General features: G+C 69.2%; 1 long non-coding RNA gene across 1 annotated transcript in view; it reads left to right on the forward strand.

The window, feature by feature from the left end:
* Positions 1–33: 33 nt before the first annotated feature.
* The window catches only part of LOC106724617, a 7,331-nt gene continuing 7,114 nt past the window's right edge, over positions 34–250 (forward strand). The window contains exon 1 of the long non-coding RNA XR_001360468.1: positions 34–246. This is a non-coding gene — a long non-coding RNA (uncharacterized LOC106724617). The remainder of the gene's footprint in view (positions 247–250) is intronic.

Genomic DNA, 250 nt, shown 5'->3' on the forward strand with positions numbered 1-250 from the left:
GAAATCTGTGCGCGACGTCCGTTCCCACGCTGCCTGACTGTGTGGCTCGCATTGGAGCGCCCGCGTCTGTCACTCCGGCCCTCGCCTGCACGGTAACGCGCACGGTGGGAGCTCTGATCACCCGCCACCTGGATGGGTGCCCCAGGGGCGACAGCTACCCCGGGGGAAAGGCCTGAGAGCGGTGTGGCCGGGGTCGTGGGAGCCCCGCACCTCTGGCGTCGAGGTGAAGGATAGCTCCGGCGACGGGTGA

The sequence above is a fragment of the Myotis brandtii genome, unplaced genomic scaffold, assembly GCF_000412655.1.
Source record: "Myotis brandtii unplaced genomic scaffold, ASM41265v1 scaffold902, whole genome shotgun sequence".
NCBI classification, from domain to species: Eukaryota; Metazoa; Chordata; class Mammalia; order Chiroptera; family Vespertilionidae; genus Myotis; species Myotis brandtii.